We start from the raw sequence: 14,219 nt of genomic DNA, 5'->3' as shown, positions 1-14,219 counted from the left end.
GCCTCAGCTTGGCGGCAGGGGGCTGTTTGTAGCAGGTTCCAGCTCAAGAGAAGAAGAGGCAATTTCTGTCAGTCCACTGCAGCAAGCGGATTTGCCCCGCTCCCCTTCCAGAATTCCTCGTGCACTTGTTCTTCCTTAGAGGCCTCCTCCTCCTTCTCCTTTATTCACAGCAGATAAGGAAACTGAGGCTCAGAGAGGTGAAAGGACTGGCTGAGTCATGCAGCTGACAAAAGAGATTTCGATTCAAACCAGGTCCGTCCTATATAAAGCCTCTGCTCTCAGCCACCATTCTGTGCATTGGCAAGGTAACTTGTCCAGGACCTGCTTTAATTTATTCCTAATTGAAATGTCTATTTTCAGTGGTTCTCCAACTCGAGTGAACATTAAAATCCCCTGGAGGGCTTCTTAAAACCCATAAAACAGGGCTCTGTCCCCAGAGTTTCTGATCCACTGGGTCTCAGTGAGGCCAGAGAGTTTGCACATCTAACAAGCTTGTGGGAGAGGCTGCTGGTCTGGAAACCTCATCTCTATTAATAACCAACTCTCAGGTGGTGATGTCCAGGGTCTTTGTCACATTATGGAAATATCTTCCCCTTTTCATCAGGAGACTTCAGCGGTGTGGCTGCTCTGCTACTCACTGCTGGTGACCTTGGGGGAGTCCCTTGTCATCTCCGGAGGCAAGTGTTTCCATCTGCATATAACATTTTGGATAAGATGCTTATGAGAGGGGAGAGAAAAGAGGTCTGTAGTCAGATAGGCTGGGTCTGACTTCTGTCCTTGGCGACCTTTTTGGCAGAAAGGACAGGTCTAGCAAAGGTGCTGAGGTTTTAAACCACAGGTTTGGAGTCTGATAGGCTGAGTCTGACTTCTGACTCTGGGGGTTCTGATGCTGTGTGACCTTGGACAAGTGACTTAACCTCTCTGTGGGTCAAGGTATTATTTGCAAAATAGAAGGGTTAGATTAGATGGTTTGTAAGTGCACACCTGACTGAATTAAGGAGTTGAGGGTAGTGGGGAGAGGAAGGTGAGGTTGTAAGGCTGATCAGATGAGGCCATGTTTCCTGACTTGTCCATGCCTTTGAGGCCCAAAGAAGAGAAGGTTTCTCTCCTCCTCCCCTTGAGCCCTTGCCTTCCTTCCCCTCCTCTTTTCCTTTCTGAAAAATGTTATTTTAGGCAGTCTTGATCTTGGCTTTGGAATCAGACAGACCTGGGTCCAACCATGACTTCGTCAGCATGAGCTGGGCGCCCTGGGCGAAACAGCTTCCTCTCTGTGGCTCAGCACCATCTTCTGTGAAATACGCAAGTGATACCTTTCCTGGCAGCCTTGAAAGTTCATGTAACTTACTCCATGGAAGCACTTGGTACAGGACCATACACACAGTGGGCATTTCTGTTACTTCTTAAGTCTGGGGGCTAAGGTCGGGTTCTGTAGCCAGACAGCCTGATTGAAATATCAGCTCTGCCACCTGTTGGCCGTATGTTCTTGGGCAAGTGACTTAACCTTTCTGTGCCCCAATTTCCTTACCGGTAAAATGTGTGTAGTAATAATACCTACTTTCTAGGGTTGCTGTGAGTATGGATTAAGTACCAATTGCCGAGCACGGTGCCTGCTCTTAGCTATTTTGATTATTCTGTTGATGATGCAGCTGACAAACCAGGCACCGGACTTAGCACTGGGATAGGGCAGGGAACAAAATCCAGTCCTTTCTCCAAGGACTTCTCAGTGCAAACAGAGAGCCACCCTGATGGATAAGGACACTGCTGCATCAGTGTTGTGATGAGGGGAGCCCATGGGGCAGAGGGGAGCCCAGAGCAGACCCCAGAGGGTCAGGGACAGCTTCCCCGGGAGGAGTCCTCCAAGCTGAGACCTGAAGAGGAAGCAGGAGGCCATCAAGCCATGAAGAGGGGCAGGGACAGCATAGAGGTGGGAAGAACAGTGCTCCCAAAGGCCTGTGGGGAGAGGCAGCTGGTCTCAGAGTCAGTCTGGAGCTTTGCAGAACAGACATCTTTCCCCCAGCAGTCTGGGGTCTGCACATGCTCCTGATTTGTGCGCAGACAGTGGGCATGGCTCCCAGCTGTGTGCGGCTGCAGAGGGGTGGGTTGTCCCGGTGGGCCTAGCCACCACCCACGGGGCTGGCAGGGGCAGTCTCCCCTGACGGCCCCCACTCCAGCAGCTGGCCGCCCCCGCCCTCGGTCAGCCCAGTTTCCTGCCCCTCCCTTCTCCCTTCTTCCCTCCAGCTGTTTCTCTGGCTGAGTTCTGTCCCTGTTTCATTCAGGGCAGCAGCCCCAGCAGTGAGCAGGGAGCTCGGGACATAGAAGCTACCTCGGGGACCAGGGTGTTCCGAGGGGCTGCACTCTGGGGGCTTCCAAGGGGATCTGGAATGAATGAATGAACTGCCTTCCGGGAGAATAACCACAGCCAGAGGAACCGTGTCCCTGGGAGAAAGAAGCTGGAGAGGACAAGTCTCCTGAACAGCCTCGAGTGTCCTGAAGCCACCAGGGACCCTTGGGAAGACCATCTACACGAGAAGGTATCACATTTGCCTTTGTGACTTCCAGAGGGGTCAAGGAAGGGGAATCCTAGGGGAGAGAAAAGTGTGGTTCTTTGTGTAATTTAATATTTGTCAAAAGGAAAAGAGTTTTATTGTTCTTTTCAGGTTTGAAAAGTATTGCATGTTAATTATGGAAAATAGCAAATGCACACATGTAAGTATATAATGTGGATGTCCACTTCTAGTTTGGTAGCATACTTTGTTCTTAACCATGGACTTGACCATGTGCATTTTAATGTTTTCATGGAAACGATGTTTTGCTTTCACTTTTTCCCATGACCATAATACAAACTAGTGCGGCAGTGAACACTTCATCTGGTGTGTCACCTTTGTGTGTTTGTCCTGTGGATAGCTTTCAGATGAAATTGCGGGGTCCAAGGTTTGCCTGTTTTTAAGGCTTTTGAACCTCCTGGCCACCTTGTCCCCTGGAAGCTTGTACCAGTTTTCACTCTCCATGGTGTTATGTTGGGGTGTGATATTCTTACAGCCTCACCCACACTGTGGCAACCCATCCCTGATGAGAAGTTAAGAATAATATCTAGATGCTTCAATTTGCATTTCTTTATTAATGTTAGTTCTTTTTTTATAAACATGTTATTCACTTTTCTTGTGTGACTATTCTGTTCAAATCTATTTCCCTGTGTTTTTCCACTTGGCATGCTTATTTTTTTCTTATTGATAGTTAAGAACAGTTTGTATATGAAGGATCTGAGCCCTTTTCCAGTGCTCTCTGCTGAAAATATTTCACCACTCCCTTTTGTTTTCAGACTAGCACATTTTAAATAGGTGAGCCAGGCAAACCAACTTTTGGCAAAATTGCAAATAAATAATGCATTGTAATGATCAAGTAGCTGCTACTTGATATAAACCCGATCACTCAGGCATGTGTGGTTCAGAGAAGTCAGGTCACTGGTCTGAAGTCACACAGCAATTCTATTTTCAAAAGCCCCTGATTTCCTTTCTGTATCCTCTAGCTCCTTTTGAAGACCAATATTTGTGGTTCTTACCCTCTTCAAACTGGCTTGAAGAAAGGATTCCTCTGAATGCTTTGGTTACAGAAGTGAATCTGATGAGCTAATTCAAGCCTCTGGTATAGGAGGGGAACAGCTTGGCATTTTTTAAGCTAAATCATTTGCACTGGAATGGTGAGGTATCTAGCACTTAGGAGGTCGGTGGGAGTAGTCGCCTCCTGGTGTGCAGAGGCCTTCTATGGACTCCTTAAAACTCTAGGGACTAGATAAACTTGGATTTGGGAAAGACATTCCTCTCTCTGGCTTGACACCCTGTGAGAAGTCCCCAGTCCCCATTAAGTCAAGACCTGTCCCCTAGGCTCTCCCAGGGCCTATCCTCCCTCCGTCACACCTCCCACCACGCTGTCTTATTGCTCCTGCTAGCCTGGGGGCGCAATGAGGCCAGGCCTAGGGTATTATTCTCTCTGTATCTTTAGTCATCTGTGCAAGAACCAGCATCTCCCCCAATCACAGCTCCTGCCATGCTGTCTTATCTCTCCTGCTAGCCTGGGGGCTCAATGAGGCCAGGCCTAGGGTATTATTCTCTCTGTATCTTCAGTCTTCTGTGCAAGAACCAGCATCTATTAGGTTCATTGAATCGTGTTCATTGGATAAAGTAAATACCCAGCCCTCAGTTTCACCATCTGTAAAATGGGTTGCGGGGACTTGGACTACAATTCCATCTTTTAGATATTTACTTAATAGCTCCTCACAGTTTGCAAACCACTTTATTTATCAAGACCATTTTCTTGGTTCCTCATGATGACTGTATGATAAACATGCCCTATTGCAGATTAGGAAACTTAGGCCTGGAGAGGGGTCCTGGTGCCAGACCTCTAGGGAGGCAATAGAACACTGTGGCCCTGGGGGAGGGGGTTGGACTGCTCTGTCACCTGCCAACAGAGTACCATAGGTGCCCGCATGGAATATTTTATTCCTTATCTTTGCACCTCAGTTTCCTCATCTATAAAATGAGAATATGAACTTAGAAGATCATGATAAAGAGTAAATGAGATCATCCATGCAGAGCACTAAGCAGAGAGTCTGTTCTATAATAAAGGCTTGATAATCACAACCTATTAGTCTCATGATCATTTCTGTCCCATCATGTTTTGTGATGCTCGTCTGAATCATAGAAATCATTATTGATCTCTTTATTAATGCTCATGTCCCCATCCCTGTGTAAGAAGACCAAAAGCCTATTTCACCGTCTTTGAGTCATTACCACCAGCTGTGAGGTAGCAAAGCGCAATTCTTCAAGCGCAGTCCTGGGACCACTTCTGCCACAATAATCACGGGTGTTTCTCATCAGCCTCTGTTTTTGGAATCAGAATCTCTGAGAATGAGGCTTGGGTGTCTACATGTTCAGCCAGCTCCCCATGTGAATGTACCCCCAAACTTGAGAACCCCTGGTCTAGAATACTCGAAAGTCTGCTTTTTGTATTGAGGTTCTGGCTTCTTTGCTGCACGTTGAGGTTTATTTTTTCCTTTCTAAGCAAATTTTCATGTACTTCTGTGAATCCACATGTTCTGTGTCAGCAATTGAGGCCAAGTTGCTTAGTGGAGAAGAAGTGAAACTTTGTGCTATAGTCCCACACACAGTCGGATCATGTTAGCAATACCCCAGTGTGAGGGCTTTGAAATTATTTAAGCCACAGAATCTTTTCCTCCAGTGAAAGTCTATGGGTAAGTGTAATTTGGAAACAAAAAAAAGTGATGTTATTCTCGTTGAAACGAAGGCAGAGGACTCCAGGCTATAGCTCACTAAACCTCACTCTTGTCACTGAAGGGCCTCTAAGAAGCCTTACAGATTTGTGGGGCAGGCTGGAAACTGCAAACAGACTCCAAGGAGTTAAGAGATCAAAATTCTAGACCTTTTAGCTGGGCGTTGTGGTAGGCAGCTGTAGTCCCAGCTACTTGGGAGGCTGAGGCAAGAGAATCGCTTAAGCCCAAGAGTTTGCTGTGAGCTGTGACACTACAGCATTCTACTGAGGGTGGCATAGTGAGACTCTGTCTCAAAAAAAAAAAAAAAAATTCGGACGGTACCAGTAGCTCAAAGGAGTAGGGCTCCGGCCCCATATGCTGGAGGTGGCAGGTTCAAACCCAGCCCCAGCCAAACACTGCAAAAAAAAAAAAAAAATTCTAGACCTTTGATGAACTTGCTATGTGACTTTAGGCGAGGTGCCTCCACTCTCTGGACATAACCAAATCATCTATAAATAAGGAGGTTGAATTTGTATCAGTAGGTTAGTAGCTGCAGTGACAAATAGGCCCCCAAATGTATAATGGCTCAAACAAAACAGACACTTGTCATGAGGCAGGTATTTCTGAATGGAGAGTGGTCCTTTTATTGGTGGTAATTCAGTGATTCATCTGGTGGCCACATAATCACCTTAGACAGCCTCCTTGTCAGCAGCCAGCTGCTGGAGAGGAAAGTGTGGAGGTGGCAGATTTGTTTACCTGCTGTGACCTGGTAGGAGGCATCACTTCTGTTGTCACGTGTGAACTTTCCTGCAGCCAGTCTAGTTGCAAAAGAGGCCAAGACAGGAATTCTTGGCAAAGGGCAGCCTTTCCCCCCTTGTAGCTGTGTACCGTGAACGGGGAGGATGGATTTTTGTGGATAGCTAGCTGCCTCTGTCACAAATATGGCCTCTGGGGTCTCTTCCATACTTTGAAGTCTACATTTTCATCAGTCAGTCTTAAAGTTAATATGATGATATTGGACACACGAGTACTTTCCTCTCCTCAAGGTAATTTCCATCCGATACACAGATTTAATTCCCAGATTCCAGACGCCTAAACACAGATTTCTCTGCAACACAGGTAACTGCCATTCTCTTTCCCTTCTAAGAGAAGGAAATAAAGACAACAATTTTATTGAGCATGTCCCAGTTAAGCCTAAGGTATTCATATCCATTATCTTATTAAATCACACATTTTATAGATGAGGGAAATGAGGCTCAGAGAGGTAAAGGGACTTGCTCAAGGTCACACAGCTTCTAAGTAAAAGAACTGGGCTTTGCACTCAGAAAATCCTACTCCTGTCCTAGGGTCACATTGCATGTGGGAATGTCTGTGTGCATGCATGTGCGTTGTGCATGTGTGTATGTGTGTGTGTGTGTGTGTGTGTGTGGTTTGTTAGGGATTTTCCTTGAGTTGGACTCACCCAGGGATGGGCATAAGGGAAGCAGGAACTCAGGAATCATTGTCAAGCTCCTCAGAATGGGCCGTGGTTGTTGATTGTAAGGCAGATAGATGGTAGTTGTCCTAGGGAAGCCCAGGGTGACTAAATATCACAACCACTGGTGATGAAAAGAGAAGGGCTAGCTCATGAGGCTGTCCTGTGGTTCTCAAAGACACTGAGGTCTGGGGAGGGCCAGGAACACAGTGGGTGCTTCGGAGCCATTTTCTGTGCGAACAAACCCACGGAGGCACAAAAGCTGCAGTAACGTGAGAAAGTCAGAAGACTCAGCCTCGGCTCTGGTCCGGGAGGCCGCAGGGAGAGCACACGGACTTGTAACATGTACTTGTATTCATTCCCTCCACAAACATTTATTAGCACGGACTGTGTAGCAGGCATTCCACGGGCAAGAACACTGAAACAGACAGGATTCTCATCCTTCTGGAACTTCCGAGGGGGCCACAGGGTAGTTACATGTGTGTCCATTTTCAAGAGGAGGAAAGTTGAGGGCCTGAGTGATTGAGCAGCATTCCCAAGGTCACTCGATGGGATTGGGACCTGGGGCTTCTGGTTTCCAGTCTAGGGCTCTTTCCGGGCCCCATTCTGAGGGGAAGCTCTAGGCTGGGCCTGGGTCGCAGTGAAAGGGGCCCTGTCATTGGCAACTGCTTCATGCTCCTTCTGGACTCAGGCTATTCTGGCTTCAGGCAACACCAGGAAACCAGTTAATTAATTCTCTTGAAACAAACCTCTAGATCAGTGTTTTTTCAATCTTTTTTAAAAATCTCAGAGCACACTTGAACCAATAGTTAAACTTCTACTGCACACTTAAATTAAGTTGATCCCAAAAAAGAGCAAAAAAAGGAATATACTTACTGTGCTTTGAACTTCTTTTGAAAATAAAGTAATTAATGATCTTAAAAAAATTGGGGGGCACACCTAGAATCCTCTCAAGGCACACCAGTTGAAAATCACTGCTCTAGACATTTGCAGCAATGGGCACAAGTATGATTGAGAAAGAGGAGCTCGTCCCACGTTGGTGGATGGAACCGAAAGGCGGTGCTTCTACCCGCTGCTATCCAAGAAGGAAACGCTCCTGTCTGGGCCGTTGTGGCGGGTAGCACACCATAGTAACGCTGGGAGAGTCTAGAGCCAGGTGCTCTCCTGCTCAGATCCCAGCTCTACCCTTTGGCTTCCTGATCCCCTCAGTGTCCTCATTCATGAGGAAGGAATGCTTCAACACCCCCTTCGCAGGACTGCGGTATGATTAAATGAGTCCATATCTGTGAAGCGCTAAGTACGGCACACAGTCTCCTCTATGAAGGCATTCTGCTTTTTATTCTCAGGAAACTGAGCTTTGGAATTGGCCTTCACACATCTGGGTTGGTGTAGGCATTTGGTGCCTCATGAGTGTGGGATCCTAGGCTGACCAGGATGCTTTGGGTCATGTCCTGGTCACAAGTCTGGCTCCGTGGAGAAGTCCTGGCTGCGGTGCTGGTGGGGGCAGGCAGCGAGTGCCTCGGCTGTGCTGCTCCTCAGAGCCCTGCTCTGGCAATGTTGGAAATACCACCTGCTGACTCAGCAGGGAGGTCAGCTGCCATGCAGGCAGAATGTTGGAATCAGTTCTGCTTTCTTGGGGTGCGTGATCCCAGCCCTGGCCTCTGGCTGAGGGTGGCTCTTGTGCAAGGAGACGGGTGAGTGGGTGAGAATATTGGTGCAAAACAAACAAACAAACAAACAGCTGGAATACTTATTTTTTCTTCCATGAAAATCTAGGGTCAGAGAAACAGGAAAGCTAATGGAGAGAGGGTGTTGGGCAGTGGGGAGACGGCAGGCCCTCCAGCCAGGCAGATGTGGGTTCTAGACCGGGCTTTGGCACCTACCACCTTTGTGAGCTTGGGAAAGTTATATAACTACATAACCTCTTTGAGCCGCAGATTCCTCTTGTCTCAGGCTTGTGGACAGAGAGTCAGCCGTGCTCTTTAGACCATAGTGGGTACTCAGTAAATGACCTGGTGTTGTGATTAAGGGCAGGGCACATTCAAAACAAACCCAGCCCTTGTTATCTGAATTGTGTTTAAATAGTTATCAGAGTCTATGGACTCCTATGTGTTAGAAGAAGTGTGAGTTCTGGTAGCAAGTATCAGAGTTTCTTATTGCTGCTGTATAACAACTACAAATAACCACCCCCCCCAAAATTATTATGTTGCAGTTCCACAGATCACGAGTCCCAAATAGGTCTCACTGGGTTAAATCAAGGGATGTATTCCTTCCAGAGGCTCTAGGAGAGAGGTTGTTTCCTTGCCTTTTCCAGCCTCTAGTCTCGGGCAACGATTTTCAACCAGTGTGCCTTGGCTGTGAGAGGATGTTAGATGTGCCATGAACAATTTTAAAGATCATTAATGAAATTGTTTTCAAAAGAAGTTCAAAGCATGGTAAGTATATCTTTTCTTTGTTCTTTTTTTGGATCAATTTAAGTGTGCCGTGGAAATTTAACTATTGGTTCAAATGTGTCGAGAGATAAAAAAAAAGATTGAAAAACACTGTTCTCCAGGCTCCCCGCGTTCCCTGATTTGAGTTCCCCCACACCCATCTTCAAAACCAGCCAGGACAGGTGGAGTGCTTTTCACGTTGCATTGCTCTGATCCTCCTGCCTTCCTCTCATAATGACCCTTGTGGTGACATTGGGTCTTTCTGGGTGATAATCTAGGCCAATCCCCGTCTCAAGATCCTTAATCACATTGCAAAGTGTCTTTTGCCCTGTTCTGGGGCAGGTTCTGGGTGTTAGGACATCATTAGGGGTCTATTATTCTGTCTACCACAGGGCGGGATCTCTCCATCATTCGTCTGCATCTGTTTGTCTCATGAATTTGGATGTTGAGAGTTCCGATGGCCACCCTATTTACTGGTGATTCAGCAGCGCGCTGACCAGTCAGAATGGATGCGAGTGTAAACACCACCACATTGTTTGGGGCTGAGGCTGTACCAGGCCATAGTGAGTAATAGGGAAGTCTGACCGTAGCCCCAGGCTTTGACATCATTGAGACTAGGCTCAAATCCCTCTTCTACCAATTGCAAACCTGCTGACTTTGCACTAAGAAGTTGTCCCATCTATATAATTGGAAGGAACCATATAGTTCACAGGGTGGTGGTTAGGATAAAAGGAGACAGCTAGAGGTAAAGGTAAGTGCCTGGCACCTAGTAAAATGTGCAACATGAGAGAATAATCCCCCCAGAAAGTCCAGCTTTCCAGATTGGGCCTTTTCTATGCCAGGCATTGGCAATTTCTAGATATGAGAACTTTTCTGCTTCTTCCCCATGCTGGGGAGTATGTGAGTCTGATTCGTGGGTGCAAGGAGCAGGACTCCTTTTCATTTCCTCCAAAAAGCAGGGCTCATTTTTGAGGATGTGTGTGCCAACTGTGAGGGGGCTGGGAGCAGCTGGTGTTCAGCCTGGAAGGTTCTCAGGATCTGAGGGGGCTTAAGGGATGGGTCATCTCTGTCCCCTCAGCTGCAAGACTTAAGCTCCCTGTTTTACTGTTCTCCTAACAGTGTGGCTCAGTTTCCCCATTTATGCTTCTTACTGCTTCTGGCCCTGCTACTGACTACTTTCTCTCTCAGTCTCTGTCTAAATGCCTCATCAGGGACGACCTTATTGGTTCATCGAGGGATCCACATTGGATCCCTTCGGGGTTCAGATTTCTCTCTAAGGATGAATGAATCTTCTCTCATCTGAATCCTTCATTTGCAGCAGGTCCCAGAAGAATCTTGAATTGATATTGAACTGAATTGGCATTGACCTTGACATGATCTAGTCTGGGGACAAAGGTCTACACTCTTCACCATGTGCCATAGTGGGTCGCATGCATTGGCCATGCCTCTCACTCTAAGCTAATCCCAGATGTCTCAGTTATTTATTTATCTGTGTGTCAAACCCAAATTTGAGTGGCTTCGAATGACTTGTTTGTTCATGATTCTACAGCTTGACAGAATTCTTTGGGGATGGCTCTTTTGGTGTTGGCTCCATCACTCATGGGACAACTTCAATCAAAAACTTGACTGGGGCTGGGATGTATGTGTAAGGTGATCTCTCATCCTTCCATGGCTTGTGCTGTCTATCTCCATGTGGCCCATCTTTCCAGTGGGACTGTCTGGATTTCTCTGCCTGGAGGCTCAGGGCTCTGGGATAGTGGAAACAGGAGCTGCCAGTCCTCTAGAGACCTAGGCCTGGGACTAGCACAGTGTTACTTCTGCCACATTCTGCTGTTCACAGAAAGTCACCAGATTCAAGGGGAGCAGAAATAGAGTCACCTTTTGCTGGCAAGAGTGACATTTGAGTATTGGGGGTGTGGGGGAATGTTAGAGTTTATTTTTAAAGACAGTCTACCAACCAGGCTTGATATTAAAACCCAGTGAATGGCCGGTACAGTGGCTCATGCCTGTAATCCCAGCACTTAGGGAGGCCAAGATGGGCAGATCGGAGACTGATCTGAGCTACAGCAAGACACCATCTCTTAAAAAAAAAACAAAATAGCCAGGTGTTGTGGCAGGTGCCTGTAGTCCCAGCTACTCGGGAGGCTGAGACAAGAGAATCGCTGGAGCCCAAGAGTTAGAGGTTGCTGTGAGCACACCAGGGCACTGTATCAGGGGTAACAAAGTAAGACTCCGTCTCAAAAAATTAAAAAAATTTTTTTAAAAACCCCAGGGAATGGCAATAGGTATTATTTGTCACCTCTGAGCTAGGATACATGCCCCTTTTTTTATATGGAAAAACTGAAGCTCAGAAAGGGAGAGAGTCTAAAGGAGCAGGGGGAGGTAGTGGGGGAGAGAGTACTGAGCCCCCATGCCTCATTCGCTCCACGCACAAGCATTTACTGACCACGTGTTAGGAACATCAGATACAGGGAGGACCGAGCCCTCCTCTCAGGGAGCTCCCAGTCATGTGGGAAGACAGGTGAATAAACAGAAGGCAGGCCCATCTAGCAGGAGGTTGTCTTTAATGTCAGGATGCTCACGAGTCACAATGGCCCATGACAATTCCATTCATTGTCTATTCAGGACAATGAATCTGTACTGGGCCATTTTGACTGAGGGCTTATTGTTAGATACGCTCATGTTAAAGCCTGCCTGATACTTTCGCACAAAGTTTTGCAGTAGCTTTCACTGGGAAGTCAGGAAATACTGTTTGGAGAAGGAAGCAGTATTTGAGCTGGGTTCAAAGGACAAGTTGAGTGGAGGAGTTGGCTGGAAGTGAAAGAGAATTCTGGTGGGGAGAGCAGCATGAGCGAGATCTGGAGACGTGATGAAGGCAGGATGTCTGGTGTGGTGGGTGGGAAGTGGGTAACAACAGGAGGGAGTCTGGATGCTCCGTGAGGCCTCGAAGGCCCCACCCAATTTCCGGGTGGCCCAATCTACTTCATTTCACAGGAGCTGCATCCTGTTGCCTCCAGCCTTGCATTCTCCAGACTCAATTGCTTAAACTTTACCATTTGGACAACAAAAGATTCCAGACAATGGGAAAGTAATTGAGTTTGAAATTCCAACTCAGCGGGGGCATGTTGGTTTGTGACTTTATCTCCTAGACTGTCTGGCACATAAACCAGCTTGGAGAAGAGAATCTTTTCTCTCCGTTTGTGCCTTTCTTGATTGAATGTTGGGTTCCCTCCTGCCCCTCCCAGGACTTGATGAGGGATGTGGGCACAGAGGCTGGGAGCGAATGAGGTGATTCCTTTAGGGCTACAGAGCGTTGATTGAGGAGGGCACCTTTGGTCTGATTTACGGATTTCTTTCTTTCTTACAGTGATTTACGGATGTCTTTCCCAAAAGGATGCAGAGTCCATGGCTGCTCACTGCAGCCAGACTGAGCCTGGCTGGGCATTAAAGGGCCCAGTGGCCTCCCAGCCATGGGAGAAGCAGGGCAGACTGGCGTCAAGAGCAGGTCTTCAGGGAATGTGAATGATTTTCAGTCTCTTTTAGGACAGATTCATCTCACAGGGGGCCTCTTCAACTGTCTGGTTTTGGGTCACGAAGAAAAAGGGCTTCCCTTGCGTAAGAATGAAATGGCTGTGGGAGGCAGCCGCTCTGCAGGCTTGCGAACCTCTTCTGAAGCCCATAGCCATGGCTTGTTGGCTGTGCAGCCTCAGAAAAGTTGCTCAACTGGTCTGATTCTGGGTTTTCTCAACTGTAAAGGGAGGATCATAAAAGGGCTTTCCTCATGGGAGTGGTGAGAGACTTAAATGAGGTCACATGTGGCCTTTAGTTGGGGTTCAGAAACAAATCGTGGTTCCAGCAAGAGGGAGCTGGCTCAGGGGTGAGAGGACACAGGGTAGACCAGAAAGGCTGGAGGGTAGAGCCATGAAAGGCTGAGAAATGCCAGTTGTGGGACGATGCCAGGATCATAACTTCATCGTCCTGAGTTTTTCCTTTCCATTTCCCGCCTCTGCCAAAGCACAGGGCAGGGTGGGGTGGAAGCCTTCTTTTGCCAGCCTCACTCCTCCCGGGAGGACACAGGGGCCTGTGTGGCCTCATCAGGCCTCTCTTTGACTGTTCTTCCCTCCTTTCTCATGAAAAGCTTCAGACATGAAGGAGATCAGAGACAGGAGGTTGGGAGGGAACAGGCTGGTTGTCAGAGGCCCGTGAGGCTGGCTGGGCTATGCCACCACCTCCCCACCGCCTGATCTCTGTCAGGGCTGGAGGGAGTCATCAGGCTGGACCCCTAGTCCTGCTTCCCGGCCCAGCGAGGCCCCATGGCCCCAACCCATGCTCCGCTTCCTCCTAGCTCTGGAAGTGCCTCCTTCTAAGAGTCTTTAGTGCCATATCCACAGCCCAAAGAGGCAGGTAGCTTTCACTTGCTAAATCCAAGCTGTGTTCCTGCCTAAACCTACTTCCTGCCTTGAAGAATGTCCTCTGGGGCCAGTCACATCTCTCAGACCCATCCCAGCAGACTGTTAATAAACCTGACACCCCTCCGCTAACGCTTCACAGACACTCATCAGCAGTGTGGGACTCAAGGCCTACAGTCCTACTTTACGGCCGGGGAAAGTGAGGTGCCCACAGAGAGGATGTGCTCACTCGCTCCTCCATTCTCCAAATCATGATGTGACTATCAGCCAACCTTTCTCTGCCTTTGAAATGCATCTACCCATCAGTATTTGTAGCTCTTGCTCTTTGGTGGGGCCTCGAGTGTGATGATTCAGAGTTTGGCGTTAGAGCCACGTTCAAGTCCTGAGTCCCCTGATTACTAGCTGGGGAATCTTACATCAGTTTCTGTCTCTCTCTCTCTCTCTTTCCTTGCTTATAAATTAGAGGTGATGATAGGATCTTCCATGAGTTGAGTGCTGAGGATTAAATGAGATAATCCATGAAAACAGCACGGCAGTCGGACCAATTTTACAGATCCCTTGGAAAGAGAGTGCATTTAAGACTTCAAGGTGCTTAAAACAAGGTGGGATGCGTGGGAGGGCCTTGGGAAACACTTTCT

General features: G+C 47.8%; 1 protein-coding gene across 1 annotated transcript in view; it reads left to right on the top strand.

The window, feature by feature from the left end:
- The first annotated feature begins 2,289 nt into the window (after window positions 1–2,289).
- Window positions 2,290–14,219, top strand: part of CMKLR1 (chemerin chemokine-like receptor 1) — a 65,907-nt gene continuing 53,977 nt past the window's right edge. The window contains exon 1 of the mRNA XM_003789878.3: window positions 2,290–2,531. The gene's annotated coding sequence lies outside the window, so the exon portion shown is untranslated. The remainder of the gene's footprint in view (window positions 2,532–14,219) is intronic.

Source organism: Otolemur garnettii, unplaced genomic scaffold, assembly GCF_000181295.1.
Source record: "Otolemur garnettii isolate 467f Iridium unplaced genomic scaffold, OtoGar3 scaffold00038, whole genome shotgun sequence".
NCBI lineage: Eukaryota > Metazoa > Chordata > Mammalia > Primates > Galagidae > Otolemur > Otolemur garnettii.
The sequence above is the reverse complement of the archived record's forward strand: the minus strand, read 5'-3'. Positions and strand labels throughout refer to the sequence as shown.